The sequence below is a fragment of the Lathamus discolor genome, chromosome Z, assembly GCF_037157495.1.
Source record: "Lathamus discolor isolate bLatDis1 chromosome Z, bLatDis1.hap1, whole genome shotgun sequence".
NCBI lineage: Eukaryota > Metazoa > Chordata > Aves > Psittaciformes > Psittacidae > Lathamus > Lathamus discolor.
In genome coordinates, this window is record NC_088909.1 from 86,360,909 (window position 1) to 86,385,072 (window position 24,164).

Genomic DNA, 24,164 nt, shown 5'->3' on the forward strand with positions numbered 1-24,164 from the left:
AAGGGCCAGTTAAGGAGAGCCTGCTGGAAACCTCCTGGGTTTGTCCCAGCAGAGTGATTAACCTCTGGCTGCCCAGCAGTACTTACGGTATCTGCTCTGCCCCATCCCACTGCGTGTGTTTGCCAAGCACTACTTCTCAAGCAAAGGTCTCAGTCACACCCAGTGGTCCCACCCACTCCTACCAGCACACCATCATCTTCCTCTGGTAAAATCACTGAGATTGCTGGCAGTTACACTCAGCAAAATACTTGTACATGTTTAAGCAGTTTCACAGACACACAGCTCCTGCCTTCAGCTTGGGAAGGCAGCATGTCACGCCTTTGGGACAGAAGCCAGGCACAGCTCTGCGGACCATGGGCACCTGGGTGCAAAGGGCAATGAAGGAACCTTGTTCCAACCTTCCAGCCTTCTACTGACTGCACCTGAGCCAGCGCCATCCTCAAGAGGAAGCAAACAGGACTACAGCTGGAACAGCCCACCCTGCTATGTGGTGACACAGCCCCTCGCTTTGAAGCCTGAGTTCTGTATCCAGGTTTGCACCACTGATTCAGAAAAGCATATTGCCTGCAGGTATGTCACACAACTCATCTTGAACTGATGCTACCACTGGCAGCCTCTGGAGACCTAACACCACCGTAAACAGGAATCTGCAGAAAAACACCCCAGCTGCTGACAAGTGGCCAAGAACCCCAGGAAGAGGGGCTGCCAGTCAGGCTGGAGCTTCCTGACTCCTTTGAATTCCCCTCTTCCCAGGGCTTTACCCAAGCCTTAATGCTGCCTTTGAACAGTAGCTGATGATATTCCCAGAGTTACACTTATCTTACTGCAAGAGGCAATCAGAGATCACTGCACTTCCAATTTGTCCCCAAATATTGGTCTCAAAATAACAAATGGGTCATTGCACACGCTTCTGTGAACTGAAACTCTGTTGCCTGAAAGCAAGGGTGGGAGCAGGAAATGCCCTCACGTTACTCCCTCTGTGATGAGAACGTAGCACTTCCAAGTTTTCCTCACAAAAAACAAAATACCAACATTGAACTGGATTCAAGAGAGTTGAGAACCAGATCTGGACCTCACTGCTGCACTGCTGCCACGCACAAACGGGTCAGCAGATGCCAGGTAAACAGACATTCCCAATTTTTTTTCAGCTTTGTCATGGGTTTGGTATTTAATTTCTTAGGAGTCTAGAGCCCAGTGGTTGAATCCTAGTCCTACTGAATGTGAAACAAAACACACACCCACAACTTCAACACATTCAGAATTTCATCCAGCTATTTCTACTCCCTCCTGTAGTAGTTGTAGTGAATCATCCTCAAAATTTTATCCATATTTGTCTTCCTTGTCTAGATATGCAGACTCCTTTGGTATTACAAACACACAGACTTAAGCTGCTCTGAAACAACTGAATTTTGTCACTCTTAGTTCAATATAATGGCCTTGCCTTGAAAAAGGCAAAACATATGTAGTTGTGCTTTTAGCCATACTGAGATAACAGTTCAGCTCAGTTTCCATTTTAGGGAGGAAAACATGAAGATTTCAAGCAACGTGACATACTGATAACTTGCATACACCCTTTGTAATAACAGAGAGATGAAGCATCAACCTGCCAAAAAAAAGTTAATTCTCTCAGTATTTCCACTTTAAATAACAACTGGAATGTAGGAAATGTCCACTGCAAACCTACATTCTTCTAATGTCATCTGCACAATTGAACAGAATTTAATAGAAAATGTCCCAAATTTTTTAAGAGAAATTCCAAATCTGCAGAGTCGGAATCTGTATTTCTGTGCAAGTACCGCACCCATACGAACTCTTCACCTTTGTGCTTCAAGGATTTTAATTAAGGTGCAAGAGACATAGGACTTGAACACACATCATAGCTGTTAGTGCTTACTCTGTACCTGCTGAACAGAAAACACTGTTTATTGAATACAGATGAGAACAAAGTTTATATTTACCTAAGTAGGTGGAAACTGCAGATGAACACTGGCAGCCATAAAGACATGGCACTGATAACAAATACGGGGTGCTATATAAGAATCAGAAGAAAAGACCAAACCATGGGCTTCTTTTCCATATGAAATACAAGCCCATGAATAAATTACAGTAACATTTTAAAACAGAGTATCTTCAGAAAAGTCACTGCATAAGCAAAACAGCCTGTCTAAAGATGATATGGAGGTCATATCAAATCTCAGGACTTCACTGGAACACATACTTCCCTGTTTTGCAACACAGGGAAAATTCACAGCACTGAAAAGTTAGTCAATGTCATCAATAACTACAACTCAACAGATTATATCTCACTTTCCCATGAAACCTTCACAATTCAGCTTTTGCCAGGTAACTAGTCATTTATGATACAAAATGTATCTCCAGAGCAATGTACCTTTATTCATGTGTGAACTGCTTAAATTTATTCTTGCACTAGTGATGCCTTTGCATGTGAGTACAACTCACCTACAACTCCTTTTTGTGAGTAGATGATAGAAACATAAGAAGTAGGATGGCAAGACCAGAAGAGGGGCAGGGGCCACACAAATACAATTCGTTTTCATGAGCAGACAGAAACAGAGAAAGTAGTATGGTACACGGATGAGAAGAGGAGCAGGGCCATTCCTTATTTGTGAGACTTCGCAAGGACAGACTGCAGGTAAAGTACTGAAGATAACTTACAGTTCAGTCACACTTGTGAGTTACACTTTTCTTTCCAACACACTCCACACCTTGAGTTTCCAAATTAACCTATCCAGTTCTCAAGCAACTCCGACAGCATGTTTGTGCATGGAAGCCTTTCCAGCTAGATAACTGCACTTCATGAAGCTTCCCTCCAGCACCCCGCTCACCCTGTTACTTCTCAACAGAGAAACTCAAGCTAGGCCCTTGCAAGCTTGAAAACCCTTAACAATTTCTTCCATGACAGAACTGTATGTTCTTCACAGCACAACACCCAGTATCCACTTCTGACTGACTGACAAAATATTTGCTTTGACAGCCCATACTCAAAATATACAATGGTTCTTTAACTCCTTTGGTATTAACTCATTCAAAATAATTCTCTCTGAGAAAGCAGACTACAAAAAGTAAGCTTGCCCCTTAGTCATTTGGGCCTCCCCCTATTGCATTCAACTGTACAGGTGTGGAAGAAGGTCATCAGTGCTGTGGAAGTGGAAGAGAAAAATAGCCCTGCATACGAGCACTCACGGAAGCTGCACACCACAGCAGCTCCCCAGTGTGAGGGTCTCAGCGGTACCATCCCACCCAACCATCGTTCCCTAGATGCACAGCTTTTGGACAGGTCAAAACTACATATTCAGCCTTATTTACTCTGCTCCCTGAATCATGCTCATGGGCAGGCTCTGCCTCAAGTGAAGACTAACACAGTGAAAAGATGTCAGTGAGAACATCAGATCCTCACTGCATTCAGTGAGAATAAAACCGAGCCCCTGAATGCAAAAATCTTTTGGTTGTTCATTCTAAAAAAACAAACCATCTTAAAATATCAGCAAAATTTTCTCCCTCTTTGACAGAGAAATTTTGACAGCCAGGTACTCTGTCTCAAGTTATATTTTCACATTTCTAGCTAATACTATTCAGCTGTTATCTTTTCCTACACAACACTGCTATATGCTAAGTAAATAAATAACATCTATTTTTCTGAACTAGATAAAGAAACATACTTGCCTCCATTTTGCTTACACTGCCAAACCCAGGAAGTCAGAAGCTGAATAAAATTATAATATTTAAATTAACATTTTGATATTAGAGATGTTGAGCTGCAGGGTTTTCCTTTGGCATACCAGGCAGATAGGAAGGAACAGCTGCAAAGTTCAAATCTGAGTCACTCACATACCACAGCTGTTTGTTTTAAAAAGGTGTCCTACGAGAAACGTACAAGAGACCCGTAAGTACTTTACAGAACAATGTTAGGGCCAGTCCTTCATGCTCCCCTCATGGTTTGATGGAAGATGGGATCAGGCTAAACCCTATAATTCAGTTTTCACCCTTCCCAGCCTTGTTCTGTCAGCTCAAGACTGAGAATAAATCATCTTTCGATAAGTGGCTTTTGGCTTGTCTTAAACAAACAGTTGAATAGAAGGCCACACAGACTGCTGAAACGGTCCCAATTTGTAAAATAAATCCAGGCACAATTAGACATCTTCTTCTAAAGCTTGCTATAGTCCAAAGTACAACTACACAGAGGAGTTTCTAAACCTTGTTTACAATACACAAGCTTGAGCATCTCATAACCCAAAATGTGCAAATCTTAGATGCCTGGGTTCTGCTTTCTCTGAAATATTGTTCGTTAGCAGTTATAAACACTGTGAAAATGCTTTGAACTGCGAGAGTGGAAGTGGTTCCTATTTATGTTGATCCTTGCAGACTCACTATTTAAAACAAACAGAAAGAGGCTCACACACTAAGACTCAATTACCTCAAGCTGACTACCACCCAGGTTGACATGAGCTCCCACTTTATGCATTTTCCATCCCTAGGTATTGCTGAACAAGCAAGCAAGTTAACTGTGAGCTCACCCTGCCTATCATAGTAAAGCAGCCATCAAACCATGGAGGCAGAAGGAAGAACACTTGGACAGTGTGGGATGGGCATTAGAGAGTACTCATTTTCTGGGGGAGTGATAACTGTGAGTAAATAAACTTCTCCTCCCACTTGGTCCCCTCACAGGAGGTGCATTCTTCCAGAAGCTGCTGTCCAGAAGGAGAGGGAAGGCTACTGCTGACTTCCACGCAATTTTCAAAGTAGTGGACCAGACACTAAGCAGCATTTCTCAGGAGATGGAACCAATCCATCTTGCTAAAGATTCACCTCTGCATTTCTATCCCAAACACTTACAGGTGACTTGCAAATGTAAGAAAAGGTAAGTTGATCACATTTCCCTGTCACAAGAGAACAGGGACAAGGATTAGTACTTAAAGAAAGACAAGTTGTCCCAAAAGATCTGGAGTAAGCTTTCTCTTAGACCGCAAGGTGCTCTGCTGGCACTAGTTTCTGGTTTCTGTGTACATACTCACCACGGGAAGCACCTGGACTGAGGTGGACACTTGGATAATTCAGTGTGTCATTGTTTTGTTTTTTAAACATAACACATTTCAAAGTAATCAAAAATATTCAGGATCGGATAACAAAAGAGGAGAAGTTGCTTTAAAGCTGAAGTGGTTGCACAGATTCAGACAAACATCAGGGAATAAGCAAAAGACACCCTCCCCTCCATCCACCTTCATATTTTCATCAAATCATTTCCTACTGAAACAACATTCCAGAGCAAAGCTTTTTACTTAAAGAACAGAAAGCAAAGCTTTGATTAGTCATCACTTTTGAATTGAAGGAGAGCAAACATTTGCATATCTCATAAATATTTAAATACTATAAACCTGCACAGGCATATTAATGCATGTATTATTGTGACAAGTTGTCGAAAACATGCCATACTCTGTTCATAGACAGATGCATTTCACTTATAAAACGAATGTAGAGTTACAGTGCATCATGCCTTGTTCCTGTTGGCACAATGTAAAATGTGAAATATAACTGAAACATTTTGCAAAATAGTTAAAGCTCACTGAATTATTCTAATCAGATCCCTATTCCCTTGCCATTTCCATGTGCCATTTCCTTGCCATTTCCATTCTTACTTCCATTCATTTGAATTACGTCCTGTTTACTTCAGCCTTTTCCTACCAAAAGCAGAGCTTTTAAATGTAACATCTTAAATTAAACTATCCTCATGTGTCCAAATGCCCAATTTCTATGTATGCCAACAGATAAAAAATAAAAAATCACCCCCCCCCCCCCATGCTGACAGTCACTGTTTTCCTGAGGTTGTGTGAGATTGTTATTCCATCCTATTCTGCAAGTGGGCTTTTTCTATCACGCTATGGAAAATGTCATCTAATTACAGGTGGATTTGTTTCTAGAATACATCACCATGAATGAAAGGAATATAAAACTTATTTCCAAGTTTAAAAAAAAAAAAAAAAAAGCCGTTGAAATGTACTATTCTCAATCTGACCTCATTAAAAGCCATGGCAAAACTCCCACTGACTTTAACGGGGCCAATACATCACTGAAATATCACTAGAAGAATGAGAGTTTCCAAATTTTCAGACCAACTGCAGGGGAGGTTTAAACACAGGATTCATTTCCCTCTTCTCTCATCCAGACAAAACTTTACTTATTGCCCCCCCACTAAGAGGAGATCAAGCTAACTTGGATTTCCAGTATCTCCTCTGAACCAAAAATTCTCATGCTGGAGATTTGTTTCATTGCTCTGTATTTACTGACTTACAAAATTCCTTAAACTTACAGCCATCATGTTGTGTTTTGAAAACCTACTTGAGATCTTTTGCCATTCCAAAATTTATTAAAACCTACAAGGCTCAGAAAAAAATCTAATGTGTAGTATTTCTATTGTTGCTATCTCAAGAGAAAATTACACATCACATCAAAAATCATCACGAAGGGAGCAATCTTGGCTACAATTAGTGATGGCCTAACTGCTCAGGAATTTACCAACTGGGAGTGGAATAATGAGTTTCCTTTTCTACTTCAATTCCTCACTAGCTCACAGAAGTCTCAATCTTCAGGAGTTTCACCTGAAGACCCCTTTCTTGGAGACCTACAATATCACCTCTGTCAAGAGGACACAAATATTCATTGTGTTGCAATTACTTCCAACAACTGAAAACTACAGCTTCTACAGGGCTTCAGTGAGAGAGAAAGAGTGGGAAGGAGGAAAATGGGAAGTCAGAAGGAAAGTACTACTAATATTTGGTAGCAAACAAATCCCTGCTATTTTTATACAAAGGCTTTTTACTTTAAAAGGAAGCTCAACTTTAGCTGTTTAAACAGTTAATAGTGTGTGCTTGAGCTGAAGCATCAGCCCAGAAAAACTTGGAATCTGATCTTGCTGTAAAAAGCAATTCACTCCCATGAGTTCATCATGACAGATCTGGAACTGCTTTTAATAATTTATGAATATTGTGTTAAGATATTTATTATACTAATATATTGGTTATTGTTTAATATGAGGCTGGTGAGAAAAATAGGCAGGAAAGGAAAGAATGACTCAGTTATGCCACATCTCAGCAAACTCTGGAGAATTGCTTACTAAAAAGACAATGCTAAGAGAGGAAAAGCCTCACAAACACAGCCGATCAAAGATGCAAGGACTGTTAGGAAGGAGCAGTCTCTCAAACTGAAGGGAAGAGAAGCTGTTTTGGACAAACAAGCTTAAGAAAAAGGCACCTATTGAAGGTGCCTGTTGAAGCTAGGTCAACATAGGACATCCCACTCTGACACCCTGGCAAACAGCCTTGGTTCCTTGTACGAAGAAAACACTGCTTAGTTAATTCTCAGAAGGAAATTGTGCCATATCTGCATTAGCAGAGCAACCACAAAGTTTATGGACCCGCAGCCTGTCTGAACACCCCGGTGTTCATTTATCTCCTGAGGCAAGACCTAAGGCTGTGCACCTGAGGACTGCCCTTTGTGAGCAGGAAGGACCCAGTGGTATTTGCACTGTTGCTCACTGCATATGTCTGTAAACAACCTCCTACATCACTCATTCCCTTCAGAGAGCCACCAGTTAGCAAGTCACCTCACAAGTATTGACTGCTCCCCAGCTTCATGATTTGTAATGTTCCCTCAGCAAGGGGAGAACAGGATGCACTTTGGATCCAGGCCAGAAAGCTCAAGAAACTACCCAGCTACGAGATCAGTGACAGATAAAATAGAGAACCTATCATATTTCAGAACATATGTATTCATTTCTGCTCCTCTTAATTGAAACTGAAACATCCTTCAAAAAAAAAATCAATACAGATGAGCAGCTCAGGACAGTAACACACACAAACATGTGCTTGACAGGAATACCTTTATTGAACAAACACTGACTTTTCATTGTATTGGAGCTAAGGAGAACCAATAGTGACTCAAGGTAACTGAAAATGGTTGTGATGGATCAGAGCTGCCATGTTCCCATACTGGAAAGGTGTGTAGATACTGGAAATATCTGGGCACAATGTTCAACAGTAAATTTGAAAAAAAGGGCAATATCTCTGTGAACATCTAATGAACATGAGCTTTAAATGCTGTTAATGGCTAACCATCTAATCATGGCCACGAGAAAAGAACTGAACTGAGATGTTTCGTATATTGCATATTTCATTCATTGTAAGCACAGGTATGCTGTGTTCAGTCAGGATCCCTAAACTTTAAAACGGAAGCTCACTGCAAAGAGCTTGGAAAAATCCAGACTAGTAATTCAAATTCTGGAAACCCCATTTAGAGCAAGAAACAAAAAGAGACAGATAATTAATTTTAGCAACTGGATTAAATTCTAAAGACAGGATTGGACATCTACAAGCTGAGCCGCATACATAATTCTGTCTTGTTTTACACATTTTGACTTGCTAGACTAGGTATTGATAGCAGTTCTTTTCTATTCTTAAAATGCATACAACTGTGAAAATGAATAACTAATACAAATTTTTAAAAGCTGAAAAGAGCTAGAGGCAAAAACCATCTGTAGTTTTCTCAGCTTCACTTTCTCTGAAAACGCTCTATCACCTTTCTGCTACTAATGTCCTGCAGTTTGTGTCACAGCAGCACTTAATGGTGCAAACTAAAACTGGACCTGTGCCAGCTGCTTTTCTTGTCATCCTTCAAACACAAACCTCAGCTATTCCTCTGTCACTTTCACTCTCCAGCCCTAACACACTGCCTGCAAAAGTACTTCTCTACCAAGTATGACCATAGACAAATGATACCAAATGAAATGATCACATCTCCAAAAATAACTTTGATTTTCCTGGTCATTGTGGAAAAAATTGTTATTAAACTGTAATTTTTTCCTACAATATTCACTGTTGAAAATGGTAATTCCCGTAACAGCATGCTACAGCAGCTTGTCCATTGTATCAGGAAATAAAAATTCACCTGCAAAGAAACAAAGCCATCTCTAGAACTAGTCTTCTCTACTTGTACTTCAGAGAAGAACATAACTTCAGTCATGACACCTATAGGGGACAATTCTGCCCACATGCACACCTTATTGAAAAGAATGAAGCATTAAGACAATAATAGATATTCAGCTGGTCCCACAAAGCTATAGGGAGTGGACTTACTTCAGGACAGATAGACAGCCTTTTCAGGTCTTGGGTTGGTACATTTTCTTTTAAGCTTTCACTGACATTAATCTTTTGAAAGCAAACACAGTCTACAACTAGCGATACGTGGCATTTCATTGTACTATTGCCAAGATGTAGAAAGTTCCTGATTATGTTTTCCCCATTGGGAAATACAAATAAATCAAAATCAAACCTATGTACCTGAAGATCTCACAATAGCTAGATAGAAATCTTTTACTAAGAAAAAGTCACTGCATACTACTAGCTTTAAGAAAATCTATCTGCCTTGCAGGCTCCAAACATAATTGGATTTTAAATATGATTTTTAAATATATGATTACCTATTACATCTCCTTGTCACATTTCAAGCTCTATATAAATAGAAATTCTTTATAATAGTACTTCAGTGCAGAATTAAAAATACAGTGTACATACACAGTGCAAGAAACAGTTTCATTAACTGTCTATCATGCAGCTTGCTGTTTCACAGAATTACAGAATGGTTAGGGTTGGAAAGGATCTTAATCATCGAGCTCCAATTCTCCTGCCATGGGCAAGGACACCTCCCACTAGACCAGGTTGCTCAAGTCCCTCGCCTTGAACACTGCCAGGAATGGAGCATTCACAACTTCCTTGGGAAACCCATTCCAGTGCCTCACCACCCTAACAGTAAAGAACTTCGTCTTTATATCCAATCTAAACTTCCCCTGTTTAAGCTTAAGCCCATTACCCCTTATCCTGTTGCTGCAGTCCCTGATGAAGAGTCCCTCTCCGGCATCCCTATAGGCCCTCTTCAGATACTGGAACACTGCTACGAGGTCTCCATGCAGCCTTCTCTTCTCCAGGCTGAAAAGACACAACTTTCTCAGCCTATCTGCATACAGGGGGTGCTCCAGCCCCTCGATCATCCTCATGGCCCTCCCCTGGAATTGTTTCAAAACAATTCTAAACAGTGCACTGCAATTTGTAAATTGATAATGGCAATTGTTAGCATTAGTTGGTTCTTTAACAGACGTGATTTCATATTATAAATTTTATCTTCCATTCCTTAATAAATGCTACCCTAAACACCCAACTCATCTCAAAATTAAACAGATCTGCATAAATCATCAGCAGCAATTTAAATGAAAATATGGTCATGCAGACCAGACATTTATTCAAACATTTATCAGAATTTTACTCAGAATCTCATGAATTCCAAAAAAGGTCTTCTAGTTTAACAGCTTAAGCTGTGCACAGTGCCACCATTCACATGAACTCCTGTTTACAGTACTTTCCTCAAACATAGAATCATAGAGTCAACGAGGTTGGAAAAGACAGAATAGGAACAAACTTCCTAGTTTATGTAGCTGCACACTTATCTCTACCTCAAGTGGGCAGAACTTGTTCTTCTGCTGGTCTCTGGTTATTGGGTAATGTGAAGACTACAGAATTAGTAAGTCAGCAAAGTAATCAAATACTCAAAACCATCTCAGCCTAAAATGGAATATACTGAGCAAACCAGTATCTTCTGTCTGTTTGTTTGTTTGGGTTTTTTGTGGGTGGTTTTTTTGTTTGCTTGTTTGGGTTTTGTTTTTTTTTCTGGGGGGAGGGGTGTGGTGGTGAGGTTTTTGGTTGGTTGGTTTTGGGGGGCATTGTGGGGTTGGGTTTTTTGTTTGGTTTTGGTGATTTTTTTTGTTTGTTTTATTTTGTTCTGTTTTGTTTTGTTCTATTCTGTTCTGTTTTGTTTGCTTGTTTGGGGGTTTTCTGGTTTGCTTTTTTTTTTTTTTTTCCTTTTTCAAAATGCTCTCACTGTTGAGTCGTGATGAGACTGGTCCAAAGCATCAAGGGAGAGAAAAGAAAGAATGAGAAACATCAAACCAGACTACCTAAATGTGGAGAAGACAAAAACATGCAGGTAGAGAGCAAAACACCAATGCTAGAATCTTTTCAGCTAGTTTCCTTTGCCCACAGAGTTTTGTTAATGAAGCACTTCTTGATGCTTTCCAATGACTCCCACTACCCATTTCTAAGCTTCAGACCTCTGATAATGCACTAAAATCTTGCTATTTGACACAGTTAAAATTTTATCTTGTGTATACATATATATATACACATATATATATATATAAAATACACAACAGTTGGAAACATTCTCTCCTTACAAAATAACTTTCCATTCTTCCCAAATAAAAGTTGAATCAGGAGATTTATCTATTTTTCATTATATCAGAGAAAAGATTAAGGGAGCCTAGAATTCTTTTTATTTAGAGTTAACCAGTAAAGATATCTATATAAAAAGCTGAACTTCAAAAATTATCATCATCTCAAAGCACTAAGTTAGAAAAAAAAAAAAGTCTGCTACAAATTCAGCAATCCACTGAACAAATCAAAGTGGAATCAAATCAGCTTCAATGCACATCTAGTACCCTGACATTCTCCAGGCACTGCTGGATGAGTAGTGTCTGAAACACATGTATGAGATGTATGAGATCATCAATTTAGCACCTACTGCAAATTGGCACAGCAGGCTCCCATTTCTTATCTATCTGACAGGGAATACAATTCTACACGAAACTGGACATAAAATTCATTACTCTGTGTTCAGTGAATACATCTTAAAAAAAGTAAGGGGTATTTCTTTTGTGGTATTGTTTTTCTTTTAAAGTTTAATTCATTGTATACACTAACAGCTGACAGATCAGTTTAATGTTTTGTGCAGGACAAATTCCAAAATTACACTGGTTGGTATATACTACAGTTTCTGCACTAGGGTAAACCAGAGCTTTCCATGGCAGAAAACAAATCACGAACAGGTTGAACAGTCCTTGCTCCTGAATATCTTTTGTCTGTGTATTCTCTGAGCTGTCAAGATGGCACAGGAGTAACAGACACTCAAAAAGCTCTCAAAGGTTTTTGGTGGAGTCCAGTCCACTTGCAGCACAGACAGAACATACCAACAGATTTAACTGGACTGACTCATCATTTGGATAATGATCTCATCTGGACTGAAGCTGTGAAAATACCAAGCGACTTGAGATGACAAAATTTCTGTTGCAAATTCTAGATTCTTCTGTAGCTCTCCGAGAAGGATGGTTTTGATCCATTCTGTCCTCCGGCACAGAAATGAGAGACTCTTAAAGCAGACTCTCCTGGGGTTGTGCCCAGAGGCCTGTTGGTACATATGTGCAGCTACATCAGAGCTGAGGCAGTGCTGTGGCAACCTCTTGGCAGCAGGCTGTCCTCTCCAAAATGTAACTCGTGCCCTGTGTCCTTGCTGGTTCTGCCCTTGTAGGGCCAAGATCCACCTCAGTTGCTCACTTTCATATTTGGAAAAACTTATCATGTAACACTTTAATAGAGGAAGTGTTGCCACTGGCTTCATTGTTGGTGGCATCTTCACTGCTGGTGATGCCTGCTTTGCCACTGAGTCTTCTTGCATCAGTATTTTAAGATGCTGTATGAGCAGTTCTGAATAGAGCACTAGAAAACACAATTTTCACCAAAATACACAAGCTTATCTTCTCTGGACTGGAAGACACCTACACAAATTTCTGCAGGAGATGAACAGCAGTTATGCTCTTTCATGTTCAAGGAGTATGTCACTGATTCCAAGAGCATTCCCATTTGTTTACTGCACGTTTTTTTTCCAAGAAAAGAGAGAAGTACTTTGGTTCCTTTTTCACTACAATCAAAATCTGCTATCCTATTTGAAGAAGTAAATATAAACTGCAGAAGATACTAGATGGACAATTCATCCTTGTTTTCTCAGTATGGTGCTGCTGAACAGTTACATTTGAATGGTTTCAAAACCAAGCTTAAGATAATTCCTCCATGCTAAGCAATTTTTGAAATTGCTCATCATGATCATAAGGGTATGAATCTGCTGTGTGGTGTAAGAGTTCTGTGAATCCAGTCTAGCATTGTATTGAACTCTTGAATGCTGTTTCAAAATACAGAGTTAAAAAGGAGGAACATCAGTAGTTGCTTCAGGGGATTAACATATGACTACCAGAAAAACTCTAAAGCATTCTGAGGACTATGAGTCTACCTGTGACACACACAGTATCTTGTTTCCCAACTGCAGGCTGAAATAAGAAACTGCAGGAACTATGCAGCAATGTGGCTGTGCAGTAACACTGCACTCGTTTGCCATATGCTAGAGCCAAATACTGCTTGTAGCATATGCGCACACCCGATTTTCTTTGCTATTCCACAGACACTGTCTTGTACACGTGAGAGCTTAAAAGCAGTTCAAACTGCAATGAAATACATTGCAAGAAAAACAAGAATAATATAGCTCCTTCCCCAAAATGCGGAAAAACTTTTGCATACCAGATTTTGGGTTCTTTATGAGCTGTTACTATAAGAATGTATAAAATGGTTCTTGGCAAGTTGGTTAGTTTGTAGAAAAAAAAAACCACCCAAACAAACATGACAGGTTACTTTAGATTAGGTGTCTGTGTCTGAAATGTGAAACTAACATGCTGGTCAGCTACACTTAGTAAAACAATCGTCTCCCTTGTTTTCAAACCCGTATCTATGTTTAAGGATTTTTTCTTTACAGGAAGCTATAAAAAGAAACAATAAGCAGAAAGTTCTTAAACCACAAGCAAATGCAAGGAAGAGATAAGGTGAAATTCTAAAAATAAATCTGGAGCAGTTGCAAGTTGGTGAGGAAGGAAAATAACAGTAAAACATCCATATCTTCATGCAAATACGGTTAAAAAGAAAATAAAGAAATAGGAGTCAGCTGGTGAGAGGAAGAACACGGTGGAACAAAGCACGCTATGGGAATGCAAAACAGGCTGTTACAATAACCTGCGCAGGAAAGCTGCATGTATTAAGAGAAGGTCAATGCACTACTACTAAACTCAAAGACAATGAGAGTGTGTGAAAATATGAGGAGGAACAGTAGAAATTATGGACATTCAGTTGCACCTGTGTAGAGATTGATGCACTCATTCATGTTCCAAGAGCCTCGCTGCAGACAGTCAACTTGGAAAGCCTGCACCACTCTTCACAGAAACCCAGCAGGGCAGCTCAGTAACACCACTGCTTTCTGACAATACTGGAGAAAAATAAGCTCTGCCTGTCTGGGGGCAGGTTTCACACGAAGTGTTTTGGCTCCAGGTGCCTCTGAGCTGCAGATGCTTTGTACCACTTAACAGTACAAAAAATGACATAGCCAGGTCTTATAATACAAATGTTTAATGATGAGCTAGGAAAACTGATAACTGAATTTTGTAAGAAGCTGCAGAAGAATGGCAGATAATTGAAGTATGTGCAAAAGTAAAGAATGTAGTGCTGGGCGGGGAAGGGATCAACCCAGCCTCAACTAAGACCAAGAAACAGGATACCTATGAACTCTTGTAAGAAATTCCCTTAAACCCATGAAGAGCATGAGATTATAGAAATAAGCCTAACTCTTCTGCAGTGCGCTCCTTAAGAATGACAGGCTAAAATCCAAAGCTTAAACTATTATTTCTTTGGGAGAAAAAGATCAAGAAGGATCTTGGGACAAGCAGGCAGTTATCCCTCTATGCAATTCAAATCATTTTTGTCTGCTGAAAATAGTAGGAAGACATGCACAGAAGAATGTGTCTGAAGACAACTTGAGTTAAGTAAAACCTGGATACATCCCTCTATCAAACCTCAAACAACACAGTTTCCTACATGCAGGCTTCCATTGAAACTTTTGTAAGTGAGGGAGCAAAGCATTCAAGAGTTCAATACAGCTGCTAGAATTCATAGAAGTTTTATACCACCCAGCAGAATCACGCCTTTATGATCATGATGAGTGAATACGAATATTGCTTAGAAGGCAAGAATTATCCAAAGCTTGGTTTTGAAACCATTCAAAAATAACTGTTTAGCAGCACCATACTGAGAAAAACAAGGACGACTTGTCTATTTTTTTTTCTTCTTTCTGAGACAGCAGAGGAAAAAAGCATTCATTTAGGTTTGTTGATACTGTACCTGTACAGTACTTAATCACTCAAGAACAAGCAACTCCTTTGTAAGACAAATGAAGCATGGAAACAGTTCACAGCGAAAACCTCTATTTGTCTTTTTCCCCCTCCTTGCTTTGGTAGACATAAGCTGTATTGGCCTAGCGAAAAAGAACGTATACCGCAACACTTCCATTATTGCACCTTTCTTAAAAACACCTATGCTGATTTTAAAAAATACACTATAAACTCAGCTGATTAAGTACGGTAGCATATAAAAAGTGTGTCTTTTTTATTTTTATTTTTTTAGATTATTTAACTTGATAAAATTAAGCATTAGCACAGCGCAGATTTTTAAGTCTGACTACACCTACATCTAAACTAATTCAAATTCATGCTCCGCCACAGTTATCTCAGGGAGGCAAGTGTTATTCCAGTACTGATAAGCTGTTATGCATGCTGTCAGACATGCACTGTAAAATCCAGACAGACGGAAAATAGCGAACACATCCCACCCACTTTTGTTACCCCAGCAATGAAAGCCAGAAACTGAAACCCATATGATTCCATCAAATCCAGGCAATGCTCAGTGCGGAGGAGCAATGGAGGCGCACATTTTGTTTTATTTTGAGAAGGTTTGCTAGATATATTCTGCAGTAACTTGTCAAGCATAATATAATTTACTCATTAGTTAAAGTAAAATTGTGGCTTAAAAAAAAAAAAAGGCACAAACACGTAAGAATACTGATCTTTCAGCTGGTAAAATGCTTTCATGTATCCACCAAAATACTAAGAACACAAATCTCTTTGGTTAGTGACATTTGTTGAATTCAGTTCCCAGAAGATACTAAAACACAGTATCAAGGCTGCAGATATATCAGATTTTTCAACTACAGCAAAATTCTTGAAACGGTAAATACGTTTGCATGGATTCTTTCTTTTTTTTTTTTCTTTTCTGAGCAGAAAGATTTCATAGGATATATTTAGAAATGCTCAGTATCATTTAAAAATTCTAGCTTCACTGCCAACAATTTATGAACTCATTGTTTCCATGAGGCTTGCCTTGCTATGTGATCACAGGAATACAAGCTTCTTTTGAGCATTAACATGCATCTACAACTGTAATCTTGGAAACAAAACAACAAACTGACTCAGTTACTATGTTTTCACTTAGATCGGCTGGTATTCAGGAAGTGAGACTGATTACTAATCATCTGAGAGAGCCCTTGAAACGATGAGTGACCTTTTAAAAGTTCAGAAGAATAAACACGTATCACGAAATCACTGGGAAACAGCTTCTTAAAGAAAACAGATAATGGAGAAACTTAGTTGAGGTTGAACGTATCACTGCATGTCTGTCACATCCTGACTTTAATGCTTTGAGTATGACGAGGCTGAACACCATCCCTTTCCAAAAAAACAGTGATGCTTGGTTTTTCCTCTTCACAATTACAAGCAATGCTTACATTATATTCAAATTGCCCGTATATGCTGTAACAGTAGAAGACTACCTATGTCAAAAAATTTCTTCTGTTGTGCTGCAATACTGTGAGCTCAGACAGTGGTTTGTACTAAGTCCACAAAGCAGCTATCGGAAGGTACAAACAGTTACAGGCTTTCCAAGATTGCACTTCAAAGAGACAGACACATATGAAAAGACAATGAAAAAATACAGTAAGCTAAAATTGATTAAATCAAAGGTAAACCTTACGACTGTAAGGCAGACATGATAGAGGAATTCAAGAGGCATGTCACTGAAATAAAAGTCAGTAATTGGACCTGCCTATAACAATTACATATCATAAGCACAATGAACTTCAGGTTTTGGTACATACTAGGGACTATGAATTAATTGAAACCAATGAGATTAAAGGAGGAAAAGAAAAAGTGCAATAATAGAATACTGATTTGTTTAGCAGCAGCTTTGCTGCTTTCATGGTACATAAAAGGAGATAATGTTTTGCTGTATCTCAAGAATGCATGCATTTGCTCATATGTCCAGAGAACTGCAGACAGACAGATATGGAATGTTTCTGGTAAACGGGGAAAAAAAAGGTGGGACAGACAAACACACCAGAATAAGCCTTACTTCAAAATTGTTCCATTCTCCCCCTGTCAATCAGATGATGAATGAAGTTTTGTTTTTACTTTTAAAACACAGCTGAAGCATTCAAGAATATCCTGGATCATAGTGGTAACACAGAGCATTACTCAGTTATTTCTTGAAAGTACAACATAAAATAGCATGAAATAAAAAAGAAAACATTGAATGAGGGCAAGTAGCAAGAAAGAGAAATCAAATCTATAAATACAGAGTGAAAAACAGCTAGTAGTACTACAGAAAAGGATCACACTGTAAAATGGGTCACAAATGAGTAGGAGTCAAAAGCATGACAAAATGACAGAAGCAAAACTAAAAACTTTTAATTCACAGATGTATTGGTACTCTGACCAGGACACAGAAGGAAGTGATTCCATGCATTTTCAATGCATCCAGCTTTTTGCTTTACACATCAAAAGATGCAGACAAAACAATAGAGACCAGAGAACAGCAACAATAATGGGCAGAGATCTTAATGAGGGAAGATTTGAAGAGCTTTAATTCATATGAAAGAATGATTCTATAATATGTTATTAACTGAGGTAAGTCATACAACTAGGACTCTAGAAACAAAGCTCACAAACAGCACATAAACTGTTAACAGATGGATGTTTTATCCAACTAATTTGTCCTTAAATATGAGACACAAGCAAACTAGGGTACTTGCAAGAACAACTGCACTGCTGAACAGTCATAAGAAAACAGAATGGAACTGAAAAAAATCTTGTGTGGCGTTAACATTCAGAAAGCTGCACACTTACTTTCTCTACCTTTCTCCTAGTCTCAAGTTTCATCAAGAGTTACAAAAGCAGCTGTGGCTGGGGTAAGTTCAAATGGCTGGGCAGAAGTGCAGTAAGAATTTAAGGGTGATCTGAAAAGAGCTTTATTTTGCTGTGCAATTAGTAAAACTTGAGATTCATGCCCTTCATATGGCCAGTCTATAAACCGCAGGACAATAAATCAAGAAAATCAAAACAGGATGTACAGGGCAGTCACTGTGTTTCTAGAACACCTCCTCTGGGATACAGAAGCAAGACACCCAAGGGGCTTTGCATTAACTTCCAGCCCAGGTGATGCACATGCTCAGAATGGTCCAGAACTAATTATAAAACAGAATCTCATAACACTATCCGCTGCTTGGCTTCCTGGCAGCATTAGCAGTGTGCTTTGGGAACTCACAAGAAAAGCTTTGTATGCTATCACAACCCAAAAGATTTTCTTCCTGAAGTTTTAGTTATGCTAGCACAGAACTTCTCCACATTTCATTTGGTAGTGCAGAAAGTATCTACAATAAGTGTTAGAAAAATGTTCAGCTGACAGTTGTTTTGAGAATTTCAAGTTGGTTAAAGGCTTCCCCTTTCAGGAAAGAGGAATGCAAGTTTTTGCAGTTCAGCTTAAAACTCCAGCATAGGTTCCCTTTATCCACCAAAATGTAAGTTCTGCTTTAGTGCAGAGATTGTTCAACACTTTCCACTCTTAAACACATTTTCATTGCTAAAAACTTTGCCAAAATAGCAGTTTGGGCTGAAACTTTCCACACCAGCTGCCTGCCTGAGGCTGATTTTTTTATTTTTTTTTTCATAAGTTTCAGCCAAATGGTTCAGATGTTTTAGAAACTGAAGTTAATTTTTTTCAGCATTAAAAGCTTCTTGTGACCTTTTCTTCAAAAGGAAATCTTTGCAATAGGGGATAAAATTTCCTATTCCATTAGATGACATGTGACATTGAGGGGTACACCTTTACCCTGATTTGACAGTAGTAAGCCTTTCCTAAGTTTATCTAGAGACTCAAACCTCCACAGACTGAACTCTCACTTTGCACACCTTTCCTCAAGCTGAAGCCCTGACCAGAACAGCAGAGCAGTCACCATTCCTGGAGGACAACATGTGATTTCAATCCGCTGTGTACCATGACAGACTAGAGCTGGAATCAGAGCTGAAGACAGGGTGTGCTTTTCTTTCTCTTGCCAGTGACCGGGATATGCAGAAGGCCAGGCTGGGAGGCTGCTTTGGAAGGAAACAGTGAAAGAGCTTTAAAAACTAAATCCTGAAAAACAACCCACCAAACAAATCCACACAAACAATAACAACCACACCATGGCTAGAGACTGGGTGGGCTGGAGGGAATTAAGTGAGCTGGAAGCACATGGAGAGTCTGGATCAGGGAGACAGGAATCACTGATGAAGAAACAGAAAAGGCCTGTCCAGGGGCACCCCAGACAACTTAACGCAGGGAAAGCAACCGGATGTTAATGCTAAGAGGTGAAAAGCACCTAGAAGAGTACAGAATTTATTTTGGACAAGCAACCTCAAATCTGGCATTTCTTTACCTTTTAAAACTGCATGACAGCATTCTTAAGCCTCCCCCATTCTGCTTCTGAAATTCTACTTTAAAATGCCCATACTCACTATTGTGAAGAGTTAACATAAGTGCTATAGCTGAGCCAGCCTAGCAGGGACTCCTTAGAGGCTAAACCTGACCTTTTCCTTCCCATTCACAGATACATTTTCCTTCTGCTTCCCTCTACCATTCCGGTGGCCACTGGATCCCTCCACAGTCCCATGTGGGACCACCAATCCCCTAACCCAGCAAAAGTTTAGACCAGGAGAGAAGGGGAATAAAGGAAACCCAGGAAGCAACCACACAGGCGTCTTCTCAGTGAGAAAGCTGAGCTGGCTCCCAGCAAAGATGAGAAACACTCCTGCAGGCAGTAGAAAGGGGACAGGACTGCAAAGCAGGGAGTGAATGAGCAGGAGAGCAAGATCTCCTCCTTCCTTTCAGATAATGGCCTTCAGCATCACAAGTTGAAAGATATTACAAAAATTACAGTGTGACATACAAAAGTTTTAGAAGTAAGGACATTGTTGGCTTACCTAAAGCTAAGCCATTATCTCTGTTTATAGACAAACAATGTTTGACAACCATTCTTCAAACCTCCTGACTGATCATGGCCCCTAGAAGCAGAAGCTTCTTCCAGAAAACATGACAAAACTATTGATATTTCTTCATTCAGTCACAACTCTGGAGTCATGCGCTGAGATTACTTCAGCAATGTTTCAGTGACTCACATGCTGGTGTGCAGTATATTCCCTGCAAAAAACTCAGTTTTCTTTACCTCATATCTATGCTGTTTAAAAACAAGAGTTTTATTCACTCTCTTATTTTTCTGTAGCTCAGTCACACTGGTCCAATTGTACCCAGTGGCACCCCACCCACTTCAAGATTAAAACTAGAAAAATAATCCTGTTTTCATTAAAAAGTTCTTCCTCCTTTAGCCATGTTACAACTGAACTTGTTATACAGTTCTAAAGTTTTGAAAAGTTTTCTACCATTTTTTTTCTAAACAGCCTGCTGACCCCATCCCAATCCCTGACAATTCTAAAATACTACTTTAAATCCATCTTAAAAAGTGATCAGTGATTCAATGCCCAGTTGTAATACTTGCATTTGAAAATAACAGCAGCAAGGTGCTCAGCCAGAGAAGCAGTGCTTCTGGCTCTGGATGAAGCAGCCCAAGCCTTCATTTGGCTTCAACTTTTAGCAGGAGGGTTGCTGTGACCAGAGCCAGTGACCCTAATGCTGGCACACCAGAAGCCTCCTGGTCTCACCAGCACGAAGACAAGCACTGCAAAACCTTGGGTAGGCAGGACAGCAAGATCTCCTCTTGTCCTGGGTGAGACCCCTCAACGTTTCAGAGAGACCTGGGGAGGGCGAATCCCCCCTCCCATGGGCTCGGTGCAAGGATGCTAATTGCAAACGTGAAGTTACTGACCACCTTGGACCATACAGAAACACATTCACAACTTAGCTTCCTATATGGCTCCCTGTAGTTCAGTCCTTAGGTCACAGGCATACCAACACAGCTGTGGCCTCTTTCCTCTCCATGATCCTCCCAGACAGAGCTGGGTCTGCAGCATAGAAATTCAGCATGAAGTGATGGAGAAAGGAAGAGATTGCCACATGGCTCTCCAGCTACAGACTAGGATCATTCATCACACCATCTGACAGATTAGACTTGTGTGCTGGGGGGGAAAGGAAAAACAACAAAAACACACCACACACTGAGCGGTCTGCAGCAAGAATGAAAGATTCTTGCATCACATTCTTCATATGCTGCATTCAGGACCTTATTGGCCCAAACTCTCTTCCTGACCTCATCTACCATGACTATCCTCCAAGTCCTGTCTCAAAGCTAATTTCCTCAGGGGAGCTCAACAGTTAGAAACTGCAGCTACTCATGCACATTAAAAAAACTAAAAATGCACAGGCTGTCCAAGCAAGTTCTCAAAGAATGAGCTTCCAGTTAGTTTAGTCACCTAGTTCCAGCAATCTACTTTGCTTCATCCTGTTCTTATCTTCAAGACATTAATTTTATTGCAGGATGGTTTCCGGGGACAGAGCAATTTTGAAATCAGAACATCAGATGCTAACTAAATCCTGATATGGGATTAGTGAGAGAAGGCCTTCTTTGGAGCCTTCTCTGTGGTCTTGGAAAGTAAAAAAATATAATTGTTGAGAACCTGAATCTCTTTCTAGACTGTCAAGTGCTGAGTGCTTTTATTATTATATACATAACTGAAAATACCTTTACTCTCAGTCATGTGAGTTGTGTACACTAATGCTAAATGCAAAATGTGTCCCCTCAGAGTTTCAAAGCATCAGTGTGAATACCTACATCTGAAAGTTCCATTCTGCAATAAATATTAATAAATAACAAGAAAAATGAAGTACTTTTATAGATGTCTGTAAGTACACATAGCAAAGAAAGCAACAAGACTCAGTTTCCAGCAAATAATAACAGCATTAGTAACTTTGTGTTTAAAAAAATTAAAATAAAAAAAATAAAATAAAAATTTAGAAAATAACCTTTTCCTTTTTCCCTTCAGGAAGAGCTGGTACTGAGTTAAGCAGTTTGCTTTCCAGATAACAGACAGGAAAGAATTTCTCTGAAAGAGATGAAAGGATTTAGGTAACACTGTATATACAACTGGAATTCCCAAATGTTTGCATCACTAGTAGTTCCTGTGGGTGATGGGGTAAAGATTAAGCTTGATTAAATTGCAGATTGTGCAAGTTTATTTACGGACTCAGCTGTGAAACAGAGAATAAAAATCTATCTAAACGTAGCTAATACCCTTTAATCTTTTGGTAAAATATCTGCAGTCAGTTTCCAATTATTTCCAACCCAAACCCCATTATTTTAATGCCAGCTGAGAAATAAATGAAGCCTGCTGAAAGCGTCAGAGAGGGAAGGAAAGGGAACATGCAAAATTATTTGAGTCTAATAGTCTGAAGTAGAGATTTCACTGCCTATCTGGCCAAAAGACACGGTTCAGATGTGATTGTCACATGGTTCTAACTCATGTAATGCCCTATTCAACTCAACTGCCATTTATTTTGAGAACCAGTTACTCACTAGCACATGCATTTTGTCATGATAAGATTTTGCTAACACAAAAATGTTTTCTGGATAGTCTGGAAGCTCTGCCATAGTCTAAACCAGGCACCCAGAAGATTAATTCAAAAACTGAAACCCTAAGAAATTACCACCCCCAATAATGTCTTTCAACAAAGAAACTGGAGGTCAGAAAGGGAAGAACATAGAAACTCATCAGATTATTCCTTGTAGTCCACTTTTAACTCAGGACACCACAGGACCATCAGACAACCAGCTGTATTCCTGTTCTTCATGGGGCACCTGAATGTACCCATTACTGACAAAACAGGTTTCAACCTTAATATAGCAATACTGCATATAGACTTAAAAGATGTGTAAGAGTTTACTCTCAATTCCAGCAGAGGCAGGATTTAACCTGTTCAACCCACTTCCCAGAATACTTTATAGGGAGGAGCACATTCAGCCATTTTTTAGATTTCAAAGCTGAAAGACAAGTATCTGAGGTGAACTTGGGTTTGACCGCCTTATTGCACCACGCCATCGAGATAAAAAAGTTGCTTCTGTTCCTAGAAGAGTTCAGACAGTCCAAAAGCAAGAATTTCTTTTCAGGAAGTTGGATTTAGAGGCATTACAAAAGATCATCAAATTAACTCGAAATGTAGCTAAAAGAAGGGCTGCAGCGTTTGCTGCTAACTTGGCATGCAAGAACAACAAAAGCCCCAAAACAATTAAAATTACAAGTCAGAGCATGAAATATTCCAGCCTTTGATTTTTTTTTTTTTTTTACTGTCTCAGTTTCTCTAGGCTTTTAAAATGTCATAAATTGCCTCTGTGCCAGAGAAGTTGCCTTTCCAACTCACAACTCTGAGCGCTTGTTTATGTGAAATACACTGCTGAGCTAGACTTTACCCCTCAGGTCTAATAATAAATTATACTGCCAGGAAGATTTTGTAAAGCTTTTAGCACTGACTTAGTCACAGAGATTGGAGAAAAAAAAAAAAAAAAAGGGAAAAAAAAAATTTATTATTGATGGAATATTCCCTTACTCACGCCGTGTTAAGAAGTCCTCTAAAACAAATCCTGCTTCAGTCACCCAGGCAAAAGACAGAAGCCCTTCAGGGCCTTTCACAATTTAGCACAGGCTGAAGGATTAAATTTGCAAAAAAAAATCTTGAAAGCAGTAAATGGGCCTGTGCAGAATAGTGCTAACTGGCAAGAAGTGATCTTCGTATATAGTATATGACAACACGGGAATTGCTCTGGAGTGTTTAAGCTGCCATTTAATGCCAAAAGATGCAGGTTAGTGGCCTTTGCAGCTCAACATTAATTCACTTATTTGTTGGTAGCTGTCTTTCTAAAAAACAAAAACCAAACAAATAACAAAAAATAAACAAACAAACAAACAACAAAAAAACCAATCAAAAAACCCCCCATAGCTTATTATGTAAGGGTTGAATTGATTTTACTATTCTGTTTCATTGCCATTTTAACTGATACTTTTCAATTTCTGCCTAATCAGCTTCTTTCTACAGAATTATAATATTTGGGGAGGAGAAAAATAGGGATACTCCTAGCTACCTACCTAC

The 24,164-nt window shown here is 39.4% G+C and overlaps 1 protein-coding gene across 11 annotated transcripts in view; it reads right to left on the reverse strand.

Annotated features, from left to right (window-relative positions):
* Positions 1-24,164, reverse strand: part of LHFPL2 (LHFPL tetraspan subfamily member 2) — a 126,726-nt gene that overhangs the window by 16,839 nt on the left and 85,723 nt on the right. Inside the window, exon 5 of one of the 11 annotated variants that reach the window (XM_065662303.1) lies at positions 9,880-9,995. The exons of 8 other annotated variants lie outside the window; for them this stretch is intronic. The gene's annotated coding sequence lies outside the window, so the exon portion shown is untranslated. Of the gene's footprint in view, positions 1-86; positions 108-9,879; positions 9,996-22,046; positions 22,101-24,164 lie in introns of those variants that run through there. 2 more of the 11 variants (XM_065662310.1, XM_065662309.1) reach the window with 2 other exon arrangements.